Below are 21,963 nucleotides of genomic sequence, written 5' to 3'. Positions count from 1 at the left end.
TCGGTACCGGGCTCCGGCAACATTCATACCGGGCCGCGAATGACTCGCATGTTTCTTTCCCATTCATTTCTTGTTAGTTTTTGCCTTCCACTTACAAAAATAAACGAAATCGGGCCGCGGGAATCCAAAGATTCAGAACCAATGCACTAAATCGATTTCTTAAAAAATTTATAGTTTAAAAAGTTGTAGAAAATAAATTAACAAATTAAGCGCCGGGTTCAAAAAATTTCAAAAAAAAAATGCTTGTAAACATCATTTAAAGCTAAAAATTATACATTAATTAAATGTATAATTTTTAGCTTTAAATGATGTTTAAACCATAAATAACCTAAATTTAGGGTAAATTACTAAATTTGTTTTAAAGAAAAATTATTACGACAGAGGTAATCGAAATAGAAGAAGCAAGAACACAACAAGTATCCCATCATCCCATCCCATCGCATCCCGCTGCCCACTGGACAGCTTCTCAACGGCTAAACCACGACATCTGACATGAATGACCAAATAGTCACATTGACCATTCAGTACACGCTCGCTCGCCGTATACGACGTTTTTTTTTTTTTTTTCCTTTCCTATCTCACACAGAATACTATAGAAAGAGAGAGAGAGAGAGAGAGAGCATTGCCTACTTTGGCATGCTGGACCAGGTCCCTGGTATGAGACCGACTGACCCACCCTAACCGCCACCCATGTATTACCAACCTTATCCAAAACACCACCTATAAAATATTAATCGGTACCTCTTTCTCCTGTATAGTGGAGAGAAAAAGGTAAAAAGGAGGGCTCTGTGTCTTCTATATTTTTGTTTTTTTTTTACTGCATTTTTATTTTATTTTTATACTAAAAGTAGAGAAGAGAGAGAGAGAGGGGCAAAAGCGAGAAAAGCTGTTCTTCGTTTACTGAATTCCAAACTCATTGCAAAAGGCGAAGGAGCAAGCATGTCGTGTATGTATATATCAGTATGTATGAGAAGAGAAGAGAGATGATGGAGTTCATTACAATTGCTAATGCCGCTGCTTTTACCCCGGGTTTTGCATATATTAGCCCTCGCCGAGGGGGTAACGTAGAGCTACCGTAGAGCCGCCAACACTGCTCCCGGCAGTCACCCGGCAGTCGGGCCGTTGGAACGTCGCCGTTCGGTCGACTGAAACATCAGCTCCCGGATTTTTCCACGCGTCCCGTTTTTTTTTTGCTTACAGAGAACATCATGGAAACCCTCTTTTTACTGTAACATATTATGTCGGTAATTTTTTTCCCCCGAATTTCATTCAGGGATATGATGTCGATTATGTTTTTTTTTTCCCTACAGGTAAGTGGAAATGAATACTGTTTGATTATTACTGATTTGCATATTTGTTTGTCTGGAGTGATTTGCATAAATTTGTCGGTGCGTCTGCGCATGCTGCTGCGCAGGTTGAGTGGAAATAGGCTGTAGATTGGAGGGTTTTTTCCCCCAATGAAGCATATTTATTACAGAAATGTTGATAATGACGAGTGATATAATATTTTAGATTTTTATTCGATTTTCCACTTATTTTTCTGGTGGAATTGTTTCTACTTTGAAGAAGCTTTTGAATTTTTTTATAAATTTTTCCGAATGAATTTAGAATTTTCCGAATAAATATTTTCAAATTTTCCCGAATAAATATTTTTAAATTTTTCCGAATAAATAATTTTGAATTTTCTCAATAAATAATTTTGAATTTTCCGAATAAATAATTTTCAATTTTCAATTTCTAAATAATTCCGAAGAAATGTTTCAAAATGTTTTGAAATTTATCCGAATGAATTTTTCTAAATTTTTCCGGATAAATGTCTAAAATTTTCCGAATGAATTTAAATTTTTCCAAATAAATGTTTCTAAATTTTTCCGAATAAATGTTTCTAAATTTTTCCAAATAAATGTCTCCAAATTTTTCCAAATAAATGTTTCTAAATTTTCCCAAATAAATGTTTCTAAATTTTTCCGAATGAATATTTCTAAATTTTCTCAAATGAAAAGAAATTTTTCTAAATTTTTCCGGACAAAATGAAATTTCAATTTTGACGTATAATATCTTGATTCGTATGCAAAAATTGTTTCATTTTAAAACGGGTTTTGAGCAGAAAATATACACTTATATGAGAAACAAACGATAATATTTTCATTTGATTGTTCTGAAATGATTAAAAAAAAGCTATCACTTTTCAGTATGAAATTTTTAAATATCGTGAAATTTATGAAATGAAAAAAATGAACATTATTTCAAAAGCATAACTAATTTTTTTTAATTTATTAAAAAATAATTTGAAATTTTCTTTTATATATATATATATATATATATAGGCCTGTATATGTATGTATTAACAGTTGATCATAATAGAGAAGTAATAAATTAAATTTTATATCACCAATAATAAGAAATTTAAGAAGTTGATTATTTTTACCTACGATATTTCACTGAAAAAATAACGTTATAAAAAGACGTGTATCGGTGTAATACAGTATCATTTTCAGAAGTTCAAAGTAGGTATTTTTTTTAATCAAAAATACAAAAGTTAATTTCCATGTAAAGTGAGGAAAATATAAAAATAGAAGAATATTTAGATTTGTAAAGAAATACTCAATTCTATGAAAATGTATTTTTAAACACTGAAAAGATTCAAAAACTGATTGTACTCTATGAATTATGTATTATAATTAACTATAACTTTTTTATTCATATATATATTTTATTATAATATATATATTCGTAAAGATTGAAATTAAACAAATAAGAATCGAAATGTTTTTGATGAGTTTCCCTCAAATTAAAATTTATTGTTATTTTCAGAAGGAAAAACGACATATTGAAATTGTGATCTCTCTACTAATATATAAAAGAATGCCATCAATATAAGATGTACAGATGTGATAAAATCTCATATTAATACAGGATATCCCACATCATGCAAAATATTATGTAAAAATTTATTTTTAATTTATGAAATTCGTTTCATCTTTTTCATCAATTATATTAACGTATGTAAATCGAATCTTTTATGGATATGAGGAATTTTCTTCAATATAATTCAATTTTCATTTAACTGACACCGCAACTATTCATAGAGTCGAATAATTAATTTTATTGTTTTTTTAGTAAATAAGTAATTGTAAAAGTTATCGAATAGTTAAATATTCAAATTAAAAATATTTATAAATTTTGATGTCAATATTCATTTCAAATTTAATTTTACAAGTGTTATGAAGATTTTAAAATCACAGTATATGCATATTTCCAACTATAAAAGTATAATATTTTGAAAACGCAATAGCACAAAGAGTTTCTTAATTGGTTTTTGATTACCGTATTTTTCTTAATAAAATGTGGTATAATTGATTATTGGTTATTGGCACAGTTGCATCGAGATGAAGTAAAAATTATATCTATTGCTATTTGATAATATTGCGGATGACCCATGTTCTTTTGTTTTTTGTTTTTTGGAAGGACAATGACGAATGATAATCTTAAATATGCAAATTGTTAGTATTTGAAATAAAATACTCGAGAACAGGGCCGTCTTAAAAGCATCATGGGCCCCCGGGACAAATGGTTTTTCTGAGACCCTACCTGGTAAATTCTAGAAAATTTTAACTATATCTCATTTTCGGGAGGCCATTCTACTCTTGAGGCCCCCGGGCCGTGCTGGGGTGGGCCCATGCGTTAGGACGGCACTGCTAGAGAAACTAAAATACACCGATGAAAAAATCAGAGATTGAACTAATCAATTGCATTGTGTTGTTGCTATTATTTTAGTTTTATTTTTTTAGCTATTATTTTCATTGCGTATAAAGCAATTACAAAAAAATGGTAAAATAATACGTATATACATTTTTTTTTTAATTAAGTAGCGTTAAAGTTTTCTCTATATGAAGCCATTATACTTTTACGATATTATTGTATATTCCTATACATATTATCATTTTCCGACCTAAAAAATAATTTTCACTTAGAAAAATATTCTAAAATCATTACTAAGCAAATATATACTGTATATACCGTATATGTCCAACCAATAAAAATATAATAATCAAAAATCGAACTGTAACAATTATTTTTTATCATCAGAAAAAGACAAAAATTATAAAATTTCATGATTATTATGAAATTAAAAATCTCATAATACATAAGGGATTATAACAACAATAAAAAATTAATAATCTTGAGAGGAAAATCCTCGAAAGATAAAAATGAAATATAATATAAAGACGAGAGATGCAAGGTCAGATTTTTGGGGACGACGGCTTCATGATGGATAAGTAAGAGGAAAGACAATGAGATGCATGGAGATATATCTTAGTAATAAAGCCAAAAAAATATTCAAAAAATCAAATTAAGTAATAAAAAGAATAAAAGATATGATAAAAACGTACGCATAAAACGAAAGAAATGTTCAGGATAACGTTGAGTAGCGAAAGACCGAATCTGATATAACTTAAATTGTAAGTAGAAATAGTAATCAGTGAGCAAAAATGTACGATACATATTGTATCCAACCAATACAAAAAAATGATAATAATTAACCGTTTTTGACTTGAATTTTTTTGGACGATTGAAACATTTTTTACATCAATTTATTTCATCCTTAGGTCTAAGGAAAGTATGAATATCAAACATTTTGCTGAAAAAACGATTATTCAGTGAATTCTGCAACGATTCCAATGGGCAACATTTGAAATTGTGGAGCAAAATATTCACCTTACATAATTTAAAATTCTAAAATATAGTTTATGCGTATCATTCTCTGATCATAGAAGAAATAAAAATCAATATTGGCATCATTCAAATACGCAATAAATGTCTGCTATAATTTTCGAAAGTTTCAAATGCAGTCGGAAATCAGAATGATATTGTGTATATCATTAAAAGGAATGAAGTTGGGAGCTCAGACAACTGATTGCGATGAAACAGCAAACCACTGCAATCTATCGCCAAAAATGTAGCTGCAATATGCAATGCTGATTGATAACGTCCAGCGCGAAGGAAGCCAAAACTTTAGTTATTTCAATAGCGTTTTAATCACATGAAAAAAAATTGATGTATGCAATAAAATTCCTTAATATGAAGCAAATTTTTCTATAAAATGTTAGCATAATATGAAATTTTATGTATTAAAATTTAACGAAAGTTAATTGATTATTTTTATTAAAAAAATTATTAAGATTAATTCTAAGTATTTTCTAAGTTATTTCTAACATTAAGAAAATAACACAAAAGTGCCAAAATAATTGATAAAACTTTTCCAGTCAGTGCACTTAAATGATGACCATTTGGATATTTAAAATTGACCAAGTTATCCATACTAGGTGATCATCAGCAATATCAATCAATATATCCACAAATATTAGTTTTCACCCAATCTAAATTCCCAACTGCACCAATAACCAATTGAGCCAGAAAGGGTTAGAAATCAAATTGTATAATTATATATTATAAATACTAATTTTTTTTATCATTTTCTCGTCAGAATAAAGCCGAAAAATATCAAACTTTCTAATTATTACAAAATTAAAAAATCTCCTAATAAATAAAAGATTATAATCATAGGATTAATGCCAACAAAAAAAAATTAATAATCTTGAGATTTTATCAAAAGATAAAAACGAGATATAATATATAGAGCAGGGATGCGAGAGATCAGAGCTTTTGGAGGGGGGAAAACTTTATGATGGATAAAGAAGAGGAAAGATAATAAGATGCATGTAGATATATCTTGATAATAATAAAACAAAAAAAAATCCCCAAAAAATCAAATTATAAGTAAAAAGAAAATAACAAAAAAGATATGATAAAGACGTCCGTATAAAACGAAAGAAACGTTCAGTAGCGAAAGGTGGAATCTAATATATATATCGGGTCCCAAATAAAGTAATTTCGTAACGAAACGGGGAAGTAAAAACAAGAATAAAATGCACGGGAAAAGGGTAAGGGAAGAAAAAAAATTATTATTTTTTTTTATTTTTTTCCGGAATTTTCCCGTAAAGGGAATTGAATGCCATAATACGATGCAGCGTTGGGAGAAGCTCTGTAATTACTCAGAGAGCGCGCGGGAGGATTTATTAACGTGCCGAAAACGATGAGAGCAAACTCAATTAGATAATCGACTCTCTCTCTCTCTCTCTCTTACTTTCCATTATTTTGGGGTTTTTTCCCTTATTTTTCTTTTCTGATATATATTAACTCATCTTTTGTATAATATCATCGATTATCCTTCTCTCTTTATACGCGAGTTTATTTTTATCGCTTCTTTTCGTTTATTACATTATTGGAGTTACCAAAGAGGAGAAAAAAGACAAAAATATATATATATCGTTGGCAGACAAACACGCAAAAACTAACTTTAGTTTTGGATTTCGTGGAATAATTTTATTTATTTGTGGTTTTGGTTTTTGGTTATTACCTAGAAATATATAACCGAATAAATAATATTATGTATAAATGATATTTTCCTAGAGAATATGTGAGTATTCTCGTATTTTGAGAATAATTCGATTTCTGGTAAAAATTTGTTTAGTTTTTTTTATAGAAAAGATTTTCTCCAATGCATTGAAATATTTTTCCCTATTAAGTCCATAAATATAAAAATTTTTAGAATTTTATAAAAATCAATTTTCTAATACAAATTAAGAAATGTTATTTGTGAGTATTGAATTTTTGATTCAAATTTTTGGGATTTATTATTTTGAGGGGGGTAATTAAATATGGTAAATAATGTTTACAATTTTTATAATTCTTAATTAAATTAGTTCATGATTTTAAATCGATAAGTTATAAAATGTTATATTTTTGTGAAATATACAGTATAACTGATGTTGGGAATTTTTTAAGTTTTAAAGTATGTAAATAGAAATTTCTTGTATTTTCAACTAATTCGAGATGAGTTTTCTCCGGTTAATGCTTTTAATTTTTTTAAAAAATGCACATCATCAGTTTATATTATAAATTTCATAAATATGAAATTTTTTGAAGTGTTGCAAAAATTATTTTCAAAGATGAGTTAAGAAAAATTATAAGTTTAGGAATATTTAAATTTTTATTCAAAATTTTTTTATCATATATTTTTATGGAAATTTTTTTTAATAAATTACTATATTTATATATTTTGAGAATGGCTTTCGTTATAACGAAATTTCGTTATAACGAAGCGATTTATCCGGTCTCTTGGAGTTCGTTGTAACGGGATTCATCTGTATAATATCGCTTACTGAATATAGTAACCAAAATCTCTTTCTCCTATCAAATTTAAAAACCATGAAAAATCCTAAAAAAAGTTCATTTTATAGCATTTTTTTTAAATTTTAGAGCAAAAATATTTACATTTTGTAAAATTTTCATAAAGAAAACAATGTTCAGGAATTGATTGTAAGATTATCTACATGGAAATTTGAATTGGTGTGTAGGAGAACAAAAAAATACCTTGAAATACATATTTTAATCACAATTTCTTCGTATCGAATAAGTTTATAATAAAATTTACGAAAATTCAAAAATTTACTGTGCAGAGGAAAAATTGTTTGCTTGAGCAGCCAGAGTACCAAACCAACCTACTTACTATCCAACCTGGATTTGGCCTCAATCCTCGTGTATTCTTTTTACGGCGGCTTCTCTTTGTACTAAATTTTTATTGCCGGTTTTCCGAGGGTAATTTTGTTTTTTGTTTTTCTTCCCCAACGTAAATTATCGCTAAGTTAGAACCAAATTTGAATTATTTTTTCCTCTCCCAGCACTGAAATCTTATACGTACTGATCTCGGAGACTCTTTTCCTTTGTGTGTTTTAGTACATGCAGTACGTACTTACCCCGTCGCTCCTGAGGAAATAATTATGAATAAAATAAATAATTTTTTTGCAGTTTATAGTTAATGTGACTTTTTTAATGTTCAGCTCACGTGACTGATATAGTTAATACGACGTTTAGTTTATTTTTATGGACACGAAATTGTTCAATAGTTTCTTGTCCACGAGCTTCAGCCGTAATTGGAATAATAATAATAATGTTGTGAAAAAGGCGAAAAGTTTACTTTCTGTTCATTATAAATAGTGAAACTCGGTTATAACGGTCAAGTTGTAACGACTCTTCAGCTATAACGTCAATTATCAGCGACTGGGCTGATTTCCATGGTGAATAATGTTAAAGAACTTTTCTTACAACGTCGATAAAAATCGCCATGAATTCCGATATAACGACACATTTTTCATCGCTTTTGCCAGTTTTTATGGCGTTTCTTCCAGAATTTTCCTAGAAGCAGAGCTCATCACATTATGAAGCAATATTTGCTCGTATTTCTTATAGGTGCCCAATATTTGAGAAAAGATTTATTACATGCTTGGCGTTCCGACTTGCTGCTCCTCACTGACATGATCCGTATACGTGGAGGGGACATACAATAATTTTGCGTAATTTTGCGTCCTTCCCGACGTTTTATTTCGTAAAAATGTCCTGTTTTCACAGATTTTTTCAATGAAGCTTACTATAGTTCATCTTTTCTAGAATCGGAGACGAAGGTAATTTATGAATTATTATTCACGATTTATGAATTATGTTATGATGAATATGATTATAAATATTCATTTCATGTATTTGACAATGTTCTATTCCCCCCCTCCCCACTCTGTAAAATACAATTTTAAATTACTCTGAATTTGCTATGGCACAGTATTTCCTACCATACGTTATTTATAAGTAGAGTCCGGATTATATGCAAATGCATACGTGCATATGCATTCGCATATATTTTGGCGTTTTTCTCTCAAGCTCAATTACTTTTTTAAATAATTTTTTAAGTAAATATTGCTCATAATGTATTCATAATATCGGGTTTTCTTTCCGGAGGTGGGATTTAGTGAATTAATAGAGATGTTTGTAATACGGCATTTCGCAAATATCAATCCTTTTATTGTAACGTTATTTCTAGAGATATGTCAGAAATGTTATATTTTTTTTAGAAAATAGTATCGAAATGCTTTTGTTATTGGCACTGTATTTTGTTACTGAGCAGCTGCAACGAACTAGAAATTAAAAATGTTCGATTAAAAAATAAATAGAAGTTCAGGCGCATATCCAGGAGGGGGGGGGGCGAAAGGGAAGATGTTTTCCCTTTCAAAAGTCGAACGATTTGGGGGGGGGGATTAGTCTCTCCTGCAAAATACGTGATGATCCTAAAACAAACCTACGCAACAAATCGCCCCAGCCGGCACATTTCCCGGGATTCGCGCCTGTAGAAGCTATTTCTATATGCAGTATAGGCCTACGCATATGGGGGGGGGGGGGGTTATTATCTCATTTTTTTGGCACATACATATCGGAATTTTTCCTTTTTCAAAAATTTGTGTGTGCGTGTGATTATAATTTCTTGCATTTTATTTTTCACTAAAATATGGTCACAGTAATAATAATGTAAAACTTCATATACTGTATATGATTTAGATTGCATCTGATTATATTTTCCGCCAAAACAAATGTCTTGGAAAACGTCAACCTAGGTTGTAACGACTACTCAGTTATATATGACATGAATGTCGCTCTCCACTTGTTAATACAAGATATACAGAAGACTGGATGTTGTGAAGATATTTATTATTTGAGATGTTAATATTTTAAGGAAGGAAAAAACTCATCTCTGCCTGTAGAGGCAGAGATGAGTTTTTTCCAGTCTTCTGTATATCTTGTACTCAGTTATAACGACAAAAATTTGCGGAATCTTCGATTTCATTATATCCGAGTTAATCTGTATATAAAAGTTCCATTTCAAAAAATTTCCATCCATTTGAAAACTTCGGTATAAAACTAAAGACGAGCGCCTACAGATTCGAAGCACTTCCAACGCCGCTGTCAGAAAACATGATGTTTAGACAATTATTATTTCGTTGATATTTGAATTTAGTGTCGCTAGTTATGAGAAAACGGGGTGTCGTTAGTCATGTAATGGTATGCGCCCCCCAGGTGCGGCCAATTAAATAAATATAGAAAAAAAAAACCTAGCTCCAGCACTGCTTCTCCGCTGCTGGTGGTGGTGATAGCCGGCGTGCTGCTAGGCCGGCCTAGACTCTAAGTTGCATTCCTATTTTTCCACGGTGCTTTTCACCACCACCACCACCAACCATTTACCACCAGTCAGCAGCATTGATGGCATTCTTGTTTAGTACCAGACTCTCTGATGATGAGAGGACGATCGACCGCATCACGGACGGGCCCTTAGGGCAATAGTGGCATCTACAACTGAAATGACTGTCTCAATTTTTTTTGGGAGGGGGGAGTTATTCTTTTTCACCACCTTACTTCTTACGGAAAATTCTAGGGTATGGTGATTTGGGGGCCAAGCCATACCATCCCCCTGCCCAACCTTCTAATAACATGTCTCTTTCTCTTCAGATACTTCTTTTTTCGTTGTTTTAAGACTAGTTATTGTAGAGGGATTCCTCTTTTTTTCTGGCAATGCGTGAAACACGCAGATGATATTTGATGTTTTTAGGTTACCTAATTTGGCTTTTTATGTCTTTTCTTTGGCACCGAAAATATCTGAATCACCACCAATTTCTCTTGCATTATTAAATTTTAAAAATTTTAAATGAGCATATAAGTAAGGTGGTATTAAAATACGTATATCATAAAACCGGCATATTTATGACACAACTTTAATTTGAGCTGGGAGGGCCGTCTAGTGTCAGAATTTTATTTGATCAGCGATGTGTGTCATCAACATTTCGTGCCCTCAGATTATGTGGGCCCTGCATGCATGTCTCACTTGTCCGATGCAGAGTATAATATTTACTATTGGGCTCTATGAGCAAATAAGACGAATGCCAGAGAACAGGATTTGGAAAAAACAATTTCGGAAAAAATACCAGAGCCAAATTTTATAACTCAAATTATAGAAACAGAATTGCATGGAGCAAACTTAAAAGCACAAATTTCAGAAAAAATATATCGAAGCCAAAAGTTTGAGCTCAGTTCATAGACATTGAATTTTTGAGCCAAATATCAGAACTCAAATTTTAGAGCTTAAATTACTGAAACCGAATTTTAAATAGAAAATTTCAGCACAAGTATTTCAGAATTAAATTTTAGAGCTCAAATTATAGAACCATTGAATTTCTGATAGAAAATTTCTTATACAGGAATTCACCGCCAAATTATAAAGCTCAAATTTTAGAGCTCAATTTATAGATATTGAATGTCTAAGCGGAATATCAGAACTCAAATTATTGCAATCAAATTTCAAATAGAAAATTTCAGCCGCAAGAATTCCAGAACCAAATTTCGAATCTCAAATTTTAGAAACAGATAGCAAATTAAAAGGCACAAATTTCTGGAAAAAAATATCAGAGCCAATTTTAGAGCTCGAACTTTTTTTTTAATGGCAATGCGTGAAACACGCAGATGATATCTGATGATGATATCTCACTTGCCCTCTGTGGAGACCACGCCCTGCAGTGTATTGATCATTTTTGTCGCACCACGGTCATTTTCTGCACGCGAGAGCTAATTAGACCGGAACCTGCGATTTATTGCCCATTTCGAACGGCAGCGTTCGACATTTTCGCATTTTTTTTAATACTCGCCGAGAAGTTGGTGCGCTAACCCCTCGTTGTTGGACTTCATGCGGTAGAAATCTTTTTCTGTGACCCTGTTGTTGCCGTTTCTGTTATGTCTCCGGGTTCTCTCTCTCTCTCTCGAGCTCGCGATAAATGATTTTTTACTTCAGGCGAGTATCTTATCGATCTGGGCTACCGCACCCCTGCAGAGTATGATATTTACGCTGTTAATATTAACTGTTTGTGTTGCACGGGCCCTTTGTTCCAATAAGACGAAGGTCAGGGACCCCCCCCCCCAGTCAATAAGATGAAAGTCGGGGACCCCCTTGTCGAAGTTGGGGACCCCCCCCCCCTTGTCAATAAGACGAAAGTTGGGGACCCCCCTCGTCAATAAGACGAAGGTCAGAGACCCACTTATCAATAAGATGAAGGTCAAGGGTTCCCCCCCGCCAATAAGATGGAGCCCGCCACTAACACCCCCTTTGCAGAATTTATTTAAAAAAAATTATCAGAGCCAAATTTTAGCGCTCAATGAAAAAGAGGTTGAATTTCTCAGTCAAATATCAGAATTAAAATTTTAGAGCTCAAATTATAAAAACCGAATTTCAAGCAAGCCAGTTTTAGCAGTTCCAAATTGCAAAACTCAAATTTTCGACCTCTAACCCCTTGAAACCTCTCCAAGGGATCCGTTAATTGATTAAGCACCACTGTATTAACTGAATAAATTCAATCGAAATACCAAGTATAAAATATTAAATACACAAAAATTATCAATTATCAATTCAGTTACAATTTCGTGTAAAATTATGGTATTATTGTTATTGATGTAAAATCGTGATTTGAATTTGAAATTTTGTGATTTTTTTTTTAATTGTGATTTCCTGTGAATTAAATTGAGAGAAAAATTCAGAATGAAACTGAAATTTTTATTAACTTCAGTTAAAAATAATAGAAGAAACTATATCTACGTTCCAAATTAGCAAAAATTAAAAAATCAATTTTACATTCATATTATTTTTTTGGTGATATAAAAATATATTGTTTTTTTTTTCAATTTTGATATGGATCGTTTAAAATTTTGTATGGATTGATTATCCGATTAAATCGATTATTTAATCATAATCATCACCATCGCCTTGGCTATGTTTCGTGTGGTAAAAAATGAGCCTGTAACCCTAGAGCAAAGGTTCTAAAGGTCACACACGACCAGCGCACCTTTTCGCCCTAATACCAACCCCAAGAATTCTAATTTTACCAATTTCGGCGGCACTTACGAAAATTAGGCTATTTTTTTCTGTTTCTTGCGGAGGGGGGCCTACCTCCATTAGGCTCATAATAACCCATATACGGGCAGGTTTCGTGAAAGACAAAGAGAAGAAGGAACAAACTGAAGAGTCGGCAGAAAGAATTATTCGCATAATAAAATGTATATCGGCTGTTAGTGGGATGATTTTTTTCGAAGAAAACATTTTGCTCATTTCTGCGTAAAATAATTTAACAAAATTCATAAAGCATTCAATGTTTCGATTTATATGAATTTCCTTAAATTAATGAAAATTACAAGCTGAACTTTTTATCTTCACAATAGTTTCAAAGACTTTCTCGAGAAAATTTCAAAGAAACATTTCAGAGCCGAAATGCGAGTCGTAATTAAGCTGAAAATATTAGAACCGAAATTTCGAACCCTTCGGAGAGAAATTTTGGAGCGAAATTTCAAAAAAACATTCGGAGGAAAAAATATGAGAAAATACTTTCAGAGCGAAATTTTATAGATGAAATTAGTGATCGAATAATCTTAGAGCGCATTTTAAAGCACAAGTTTTAGAAAAGAAAAATGTCAGGGCCCAATTTTAGAAGTCAAATTACAGAAACCGAATTTCGGATAGCAAATAAGTCCAAGTTTCTGAAAAAAAGGGATAAATCCTTATTTTCGAGCTCAATTTATACAAACCAAGTTTCAGAATGCAATTTACAGCCCAATTTTTTTAAAAAAAGGAGCCGAATTTTCGAGCTCAATTTATATAAACCAAATTTCAGAATGCAATTTACAGCCCAATTTTTCAAAAAAAAGCCAAATTTTAAAGCTTAAATTATGGAAAAATAATTTCGTAAAGCAAAGTTTAGCACGAGAATGTCAGAGGCAAATTTTAGAAACAGAATTTAGTAAAGCGAATTTAAGAGCAAAATTTTCAGAAAAAAATATCAGAGCTAAATTTTAGAACTCCGTTAATAGAAATCAAATTTCTGAACTAAATATCAGAACTGGAATTTTAGAGATCAAATTGTGATTTGACATAATGAATAATTTGATTTGGTTAATTTGATATTTGGTTTATATAATTATAGAAACTGAATTTCAAGCTAAAATCAGAGCTCAAATTTGATAAATTTCAGAGCCAAAATATCAGACCACAAATTTCCGGTAAATTTCAGAGCCAAAATATCAGACCACAAATTTCCGGTAAATTTCAGTCTAAATGGGGGACAAATTTATCAAAGCCCAAATTCCAGGCAAATTTCTGTACCCATATTTCAGGGCATAAGTTTCATAGCCCAGTTTTCAAGCAGAATTTTAGAACATCAGTTTCAGAGCCAAACATTTTTTAAGCTAACCAACCTCCAGCCTATACTTCTGGATTCGAACACTAACTTACACATATGGTTGATCGAACAAACACTTCTTCTTTGAAGTTTTTATAATCGGCTCTTAACAATGCTAATTCCAGCATAATTAGCCCCCTTAACTTCATAAAATGACCATGAAGTAGAAATTCTTTAACGAACATTGTAGAGAGTATGTGAAAACGAAATTGTGTGAAATTCCTATAATCAGCAAACAGTTTTTAAAAGAATCCTCGGAATTCAAAAATTGTATAAGTACATTTCTTCAAGCGGCTGACATTGCGGTTAACCACCTGATGATAAGGTGTAGAAGAAACGGCCCTCAGCGTGAACCAAATGACCTTAACGTCCATTTAATGTTTTGAAACGTGTAAGTAGATGCATTAAGGTAAAAAAATAATAATAATGATATAAACATTCCAGAATTGCGAGAAAAAAAAAACACGAAAGGGATAGAAAACAAGAAGAAAGCTATCCGTAATTGGGGAATGCACAGTAATAACAGTACAGCGGGAGGCCCCCAATTTACTCCCCTCGGTGTCGTAAAATGATTCCACAAACTCACTTTTGGGGCCTTCGGAACCCCCCAACCCGTTGTAAGTATCGATTTATCCATCGCAATAAACATCAGTTAGAAATGTGTTTTTCTTTTCCTACCGCCATGAACACGAGCCCCTTTTTAAGTAAAAAAAAAGGGGGGGGGTGACTGTGTGGGCAGCGAAAGTTACAACGTTTGGGCACAGCCAAATTGCGGCCCTCTATCTCGATTATTACAGTAATATTACCTGCACGGGTTTCACCGGAACCATTAGGGCCCAGCGTTGCCATATTTTGTGTTTTTGTTTCAATTCTTATACTTTCCAAACGCAGTAGTTTCGTTTTTAATACTTTTAAGAGGGATGTTACGAGAGAAGAAGGGAGGAATTGTCTTTTTAACCACTATAAATTATTAGTTGTTTAGCACTGGTATTATAGTAATTATTATCGGAAAGGTAGAGAAGGACTTTAGCTACAAAAAAAAAATGTCGCTGCCGCGTTACATTGATTTTTTAAACTGCGTACCGGGGGTTATGTACATTGGGGTACGTACGGGGGGCGCTAATCTATCTAAAATGAAGTGTCGAGAAATTTTTCCAGGCTATTTATACGTACGAAAGAATGTCATCATGCAATTTCTGCTTGAAAAATGCCGTCTCTTATTACGGAATATGACCATTAGTTAGTGTTTCAAGATGTTTAATTATAAGTATAATATTTATAATTATTTGTTTTGAAATAGCCTTGACGTTCAGGCATTTGAGTAACAAAAATAGGCAGGCAAAAAACTTGAGATTAGGCAGATACTTGAGGTAGATAAAAAGACTTCAAATAATCAAGCTAAAAAGCTCACGAGGTAGGCAGATAAAAAATCTCTAAATACGCAGCCAAAAAGACTCTGATCTGTCAGAAATGAAGTGTCAAGAATTTTTTCGAAGCCATTATAGATGGAAAAATTTTATTATACAGTTTTTGGATGAAAAATGTCGCTTTTTAGCGTGGGATATAGCCTTTGTATAATTACGGTTTCTTCTCAATCTGAAGTTAATTGCTAAATATTTTATTTATAATTATTTATTTTGAAATATCCCTCACGTGTTTAAACACTAAAGTAACTAAAAAATTAGGGAAGAAAAAAAAATCTTGAGAGATGGGCAGATCAAAGGTCTTGAAATAAGCAAACTGATAGACTAGGATGTACAAGCAGGCAAAAAATCTCTAAATACTCGGGGGAAAAGACGAGATCTTTTCGTACACGTAAAGACGTACGGGGTGCTAATCTATCTAAAAATGAAGTGTCGAGAAATGCTTCCAGGCTGTTATAGATATAAAAATGTGTCACCATACAATTTCCGAATGAGAAATGTTTTTTCATTATGGAATATAGCATATAATCAGCCATAATTGATTCCAAACATTTTATTTATAATTATTTGCGTCGGGATAGCCTAAAGTAACAAAAATCGGCAACTAAAGAAAGTTGAAATAGGCTGATAAAACTATTTCAAATAAGCCAGCTGAAAGGCTCGGAAGTAGGCGGACAAATTGGTTCTAAACAGGCAGGCAAAAGAAATTCTAAATAGGCACTAGAAAATAGTTCTGAACAGGCATTCAGGAAAAAATCTCTGAACAGACATTCAAAAAAAAGACCTGAATAGGCATTCAAAAAAGCTCTAAACAGGCAGGCAAAAAATCAATATCCAAAAGAGGACAAAATAGGTAAAACGATAATTTCGATACTGAAAATTACACGCATTTATTTCCTTTAGGAAAGCAACTATTAAAACACGGTATCGCTCTTCAAGGAAGAAAACTCTCATAAAACTTGAGAAGAATTTGAGTAAATTCCTCTCTGCGAGAGGATAAATATGGCGGAAAAGGCTAAAAACGAATGAAGTAATCTTCATCTTGTTAAGATGGCCGGCCATCTGCTGCGGCTGCTTACAATGAGTCAGTTATCTTTCCTTACTAAAAACTCATCATCAAAAATGCATACAGAGAGAGAGAGAGAGAGAAGATGCAAAAGATTGCATTTTAACGACAAAAATCTTCTTCCAGCACAAATTGAAACAACAGAGTCCATCATCATCATCATCAAGAAGAAAGAGTAAAAAAAAATAAAATAAAAACAAAATGGAGGAGAAAATCTCTTTTCATTTGTGGAGAAGAAAAACAAAATTAAAAATTAAATAAAATATAATAAAATGGAAGGCAATTTCCATAAACGACTCAATTAATAAACGTTTTTAAAACGTTTTAATTCTTTTCGTAGAAAAGAGAGAAAGTTCTTGTTTTATTTCATTTTCTTTCTATTTTTTGGTTTCCGAATTAATTTATTTTATTTCATTTTCTTTATTGTTCTCTCTGTTTTTTGTGGATGGGATTCGGTCACGCAAACGCTTTAAATGCCTGGGCTTTATTTTTTTTGTTTTGTTTTCCTTGAATAATAATAATAATAGAAAAAAGATGATAATATTAAAAAAAAGGAATACCAGGGAGGGAAAAATTGGAAAAGTAAGTATTAGAGCGTTTTTTGATGACGTGCTTTTCAGCAGATTTCTCTTTCGTATCAAAAGAAAAAGAGATTGATGCCGAGAGAATCTCATGGGGTTTTTTTTTTTTTTTTTTTGTGGGGTTTGGCTATTTATGATGTGTTTTGCAGATTCTTAATTTTTTTTCGCCTGTGGATCCCTTACGGACGGACCATTTTTTTCTTCTATTGGCCCCCTGTCTTATTCAGGGGTAACTGATTATGTAAACATGAGTGGAATGTCCAAATACTAGGAGGTAACAGAAGACGCTCCACCGAACCTCAAGGATGCTGCTCCCGGTGCCGAGAGACGATCTACGGATGTTATATGCGAGATTTATAAGTTAATCGTTGTTATTGGGCCCGATTGCCCTAAATCTATCTCTGTGTTACTTGTTGTCATTTAATAAAATTTCCGTCCACCCTTTGCGGGAACACTTAGATATCTAAGGTATCTTCGCAACAGCCAGTTGTTAAAAAACCTTCACTTAGATATCTCTCTGAGAAATGTGAAGTGGGGTGTGTCCGGTCCTTCGAAGTCTTATTCAGGGTCCTTTCATCCTCATCTACAAGATCGTTTCTAGTTACTATATTTGGTTCTCACTTATGGTTAACAAAAATTTTATAAATAAGGTCTCAGTCTCAGAGGACCACTAAGCTAGAGTTCCGAGAAGGTTCTTTCTCTTGTGGGTGTTCTACGTTCCTATGTTATGCAGTCTCAGCATCGTGGCCTCAAACAAAAAGTGATGTTCTAGGCCCCTTTCTCCCCATAGAATTTTCTGAAGGTACATTAACTGGTAAGATCGGCTGGATCAGTGGTTCTCAACTTGGAGTCATATGCTCCCCCCCCCCCCCGCCGTGGTCATGGGATATTTGTAAGGAGCCCACTGAGAATCAGTCGAAGGGGGAGAGTGGTAAAGGGGCCACAGAGATGATGAAGAAATAAATCCTTTAAATGAAATAGTTGGGGGGGGGGGGGAGGAAATGTTTTGCAATTCAGCAGAGTTCTCGATGGAAACATGAACATCTTAACCTGTGAGCTGATTTAGACATGACCCGAGCATCATTTCTACACGATGACATCTGGTGCTATGATTTTTCGAATGTAAATATGTACATATGTAAACTATTACCCCCAACTAAGTATGGAGCTCCCACAACATTGCTTTGCCCGGGGACCCATGAACTTGAGACGGCCATGCATATAACCCCCACAATTAAGCTCACTGAACTCTAGCCCAGGGTAGGTGTGGAGACAGGTTGATGTGTCTGGATCATGGTCATCACGAGGGTAGGGCTGACAGGGATCCAGCCCTGGGACTATTCTTGTCATTTTTATTTTTTCAAATTTCGAAAAAGTCTCAGCCCAGAGGCCCTGAGGCGAAATGTTGGGGGACAATGTTCGGAAGATTTGATTTATTGTGTAGGCTCGTTGTATCGTCCCGTATTTCATGCAGATCTATTTTTCCCCATATAATTCCGCTCTTGGGAGCGATGATCACCCATTTTCTGGATCAGTACCTAGCCCAGGGTTCCACAGTATTTATAAAAATTTGGGAATTTAGTTTTGATTAAATTTAATTCGGTAAATAGAATTGTCTCGCTCTTGGTTGAGGGTAGAAGACCCTGGATGAGACGGGGGGGGGGGGGAAGGGCACGTGAAGAAAATATTGTGTAAAGGGGGGGCCACATGGTCTGGAAAACGTTGGAGAAACACTGAGCTAGATCAGAAGTCTTCAACATTTTCCAAGTCCCGAGCACTGTCTGTACCCATCATCAAAAGAAGAGCACCCCTTATGGCAAGTTTGACATACGAAGCATGAAATCAGGATGATATCAATTCGTGAATGCAATTTCTACAAGGTATATAAGTGTAACACGTTGATCAAGTGCTCGCTAGCACGAAATCAGAAACGAGCATTGAGCACTCTAGGTACTTCGAGCGACGGGTTGAAGATGCCTAAGATCATGTAGCTTCCCTATGGGCATGACGACCCCCGCTAGAAGGAACTGTCTCAACAGTAACATCAGCACCCCCCCCCCCCGGCAAAATTATAGTCTGGATCTCCCCTCCTTCCGGGGCGGAAATACCCCAGCCCATCAATTTAAATTCATCAGAAAATCATAGTATCAGATTTCATTATCTTGGATGACCCGTGGCGTCGGCGCCGTCTTCCTACGTTAAAACAGCGTTTGGTTTTGCCGATTTGATTCTTATAAGCTGCTAATTCTAAAAACTAGCGATTCTCATTAGCGGTGGCTACTGTATTTTACATTCTGGCGATAACTTTTTGGTAGTCCCGGGAGTTTGCTTAGATGGAAATGCAGACATTGATGCTATATGAATAAAATACTAATTGTCATTATGGTAAATTGTTTTGCCTAAAATATTCATGAATGAGTTTGAATTCTATTCGATTTCTCGTTCCTATGGTTTTTGAAATGCGCATTGAAGTTTGTGACGGGAAACCTGCTGCCACCTATTAACTAAAAACATAACTATTTAACATAAATTCTCTGGGTAAAATTGACTGTTGGGTTTTTTTTTTTTACCGGTGTGCAGCTTCAAAATAAATAGTTACATATTATGATAACATGTATTGTTTATTTTCGTGCCGCATATTGACGTATACAGTCGAATCCGGGTATAACGAACTCCAAGAGACCGGGGAAATCACTTCGTTATAAAGGAATTCCAGGTTTTCGCATTGTTCCTACGTAAACTTATGTGGGGGACTAGAAAAGTGTTCGTTAAAACGAGGTTTTCGCTGTAACGGTATTCGTTAAAACGGGATTCGATCGTATATAATGCCGGTTACTATATTTGTAATGTTTGCCACATAATTATTTTGTGGTAAAAACAAAAACAGTTACCGGCATTATGGCGCATAAAACTTACATCAATATGTAGCAAGAAAATGAAAAATATATGGTACCATACACCAAATGCACCATTCATTTTCATCCTGTACACCGGTTTAAAACCAAAAATAAATTTTACTTAAATAATTACAGCAGTTAGACTGTTTTTATTTCATAGATGGCAGCAAGAGTCCCAGCACATTTGTGTTTTGCTGTGTGTAAAAAATATCTGCGTAAAAGAATAGTAACCGGTATTTATGACGCAGGGAGCCTACACCTATATGCATCATAAAAAAAATTTGCTATCCAATCATATACTATTCATTTTCATGCTGCACATCGGTTTAAAACCAACAAACAATTTTACTGGGAAAATTATAACAAATAGTTTTGTTTTTATTTGATAGGTGACAGCAGCGGTCCCAGATCAACGGTGTTTCTCACATGATAAAATATAATGAGAGTTAAAAGGTTAGAGTGAATTTTTTTCCCTAAGGGATCATTGAAGTACTACTTCAGCATCAATAGGGGGGGGGGGGCTCGGATTTGCTGACTTTCGATGGCAAGGGGGTGGTGGAATTAAATGATGCTTACGTCATCAACCACCCTTCATAAAAATATGAAATATTCTTAATGGCATCTTTATTCAGTGTGCCAAAAACCGGAAAAGCATTTTTCAAGTTTGTGGGGGCCTGAACTTGTATTTTCACATTGATAAGTCCTCTATAGAGCCACTTTAGTGATCACTAAATGTCAATTTGATCTTTTAAGTGATCTGAAAATGTGTCTGGGCCACTTAAGTGCTCTAGAAATGTGTCTGGGCCACTTAAGTGCTCTAGAAATGTGTCACGGACCTCTTAAGTGCAGTGGAACTGCACCGCTCGTCGCTCTTATGATCCGTAAATATGCCGCGCATAACTTAAGTAATCCGGGAATGTGTCTTGGGTAACTTGAGTGATGTAGAACTACACTGCGGGCCCCCCGCTCAAGTGTTCTACAACTGTCCCCTCTTACTTAAGGCAGGGCCATAATTTGGATTTTGCCACCCCCACAACTTCAAAACTCGATAATTTTGCAAAGGTGTTCTTTATATTCATACCTAAAATTTCCGCCCTCTAAATTTTTCCGCCGGGGCAGTTGATCCCCCCCCCCTCGCGCGCTCCTCTAGTTACGACCCTGCTTAAGGAATTTCTAAATGTGCCACGGACCGCTTAAGTGTTCTGGAACTGTTTCGCGGGTCACTTAAGTGATCTGTGCATGTGCCATTCGCCTATTTGAGTGATCTGGTCGCTTGAATGCTCTTAAATTGAGCCACTGGTCACTTAAGCGAGCTGTGAATGTCACGATTAGTTCATTATTACAAAATTAGGTTTTGAGGTGTGGCCGGCCACATCAGATAAACGCATATATGGCTTAGAGAGTAACTCGCAATGAATTTTTTTTCAAGAAATTCACTTCATTGCTGAGTTCTTAGCCTTCAAATAGCATTTAAATTAAGAGAAATTGACAATAATAACATATGAAGGTATTCTCCTCGGCTCCCCGCCCCCGGTACGCCTCTGATCCCAATGTGTGTTAGGAGGTAGGGGGGGGGGGACAAAGCTGACCAAATTTTGCAGACGGAAGGGTCAGAGTTTTATTACTGACAGGGGAGGGGGGTAGTGTCCGAGTGGCATGGTGGTAAGATGCTCGTCTACCATCGTGAAGGTTGTTGTCAGGGTCCCGGGTTCGAACCCTAGGGAGGATATAGATAAGATATTTTCCCTAACAAACTCGAGGCGACCACCGATAGACAGCGCCTTCACTTCCAACCCATCTCACTAATGGCAGTAAATTGCAATATAGCGATATGGCCAG

General features: G+C 34.0%; 1 long non-coding RNA gene across 1 annotated transcript in view; it reads left to right on the top strand.

The window, feature by feature from the left end:
• Nucleotides 1–1,047: 1,047 nt before the first annotated feature.
• Nucleotides 1,048–21,963, top strand: part of LOC149074857 (uncharacterized) — a 164,880-nt gene continuing 143,964 nt past the window's right edge. Inside the window, exon 1 of the long non-coding RNA XR_016194297.1 lies at nucleotides 1,048–1,310. This is a non-coding gene — a long non-coding RNA (uncharacterized LOC149074857). The remainder of the gene's footprint in view (nucleotides 1,311–21,963) is intronic.

Source organism: Pholcus phalangioides, unplaced genomic scaffold (genome assembly GCF_987345545.1).
Source record: "Pholcus phalangioides strain wild (caught in Gottingen) unplaced genomic scaffold, Ppha-v1.0 ptg000016l_1, whole genome shotgun sequence".
In the NCBI taxonomy this organism is placed as follows: Eukaryota; Metazoa; Arthropoda; class Arachnida; order Araneae; family Pholcidae; genus Pholcus; species Pholcus phalangioides.
This window is presented reverse-complemented; position numbering and strand designations above follow the sequence as displayed.